We start from the raw sequence: 1,136 nt of genomic DNA, 5'->3' as shown, positions 1-1,136 counted from the left end.
ATGAGTAACTGAGGTTATTGAAAGCAGGACTCGGGTCAGGGTAGCACACAACAGCATCCGCTATGCCTGGAAGTGGGCCATCAGGCTGCGCAGGATAAGTGGGGAGACAAATGGAACGACAACTCCCCAGAAATCTAGGAAATCGGCCAGCAAACCAAGAGATCATTGTAATCTAAAAATTCCCACAACCTTGGCTTATACTGCTTCTGCTAAGTCACTTCAGTCGTGTCCGACTCTGTGCGATCCCATAGACGGCAGCCCACCAGGCTCCCCCCATCCCTGGGATTCTCCAGGCAAGAACACTGGAGTGGGTTGCCATTTCCTTCTCCAATGCATGAAAGTGAAAAGTGAAAGTGAAGTCGCTCAGTCGTGTCCGACTCTTAATGACCCCATGGATTGCAGCCTACCAGGCTCCTCCGTCCATGGGATTTTCCAGGCAAGAGTACTCGAGTGGGTTGCCAGTGCCTCCTCCATAACCTTGGCTTATACAGACCTACAATTGGAAATCGTCATCCATGTCATCTAATAATGACAATCTAAGGAGCATTATTCTGGAGATAGTCGCCATGTAGTGCCTTCTTTAATTGAATTCCCAAAGCAACCTAGCGAAACAGGTATTATTCTGCCAGTTTACGGAAATCTTAAGCAACTGTGGTCACACAGAGAGCTAGGGGCTTAGCTGGGATTTGAACCTGGGTTAGCCTGGTACCTGGCTTCCCAGGTGGCGTTAGTGGTGAAGAACACGCCTGTCAGTGCAGGAGACACAAGGGATTGGAGTTCGATCCCTGAGTTGGGAAGATATCCTGGAGAAGAACAAGGCAATCTACTCCAGTATTCTTGCCTGGAGAACCCCATAGAGGAGCCTGGCAGGTTATAGTCCATGGGATGGCAAAGAGTCAGACATGACTGAAGCGACTTAGCTCGCATGCACGCACTCACAGCCTGGTACTTACACAGCCACCATCTGGGAGAAGTGGTCTGGTGCACTTGGGAGAAAGTCAGGCTGGAGGTGAGTGATATTTCTGAGGCTAAAACTGCTGCCAGATTTTTTTTAATATGAAATGAATTAAGGCAGCAGGAGGAACTGAGAAACAAACCTGAGCAAAGGCTTAGTGGAGAGTCAACAGAATCTCAAC

Source organism: Bos indicus x Bos taurus, chromosome 11 (assembly GCF_003369695.1).
Source record: "Bos indicus x Bos taurus breed Angus x Brahman F1 hybrid chromosome 11, Bos_hybrid_MaternalHap_v2.0, whole genome shotgun sequence".
Taxonomy (NCBI): domain Eukaryota; kingdom Metazoa; phylum Chordata; class Mammalia; order Artiodactyla; family Bovidae; genus Bos; species Bos indicus x Bos taurus.
Note: the sequence above shows the minus strand (reverse complement) of the source record.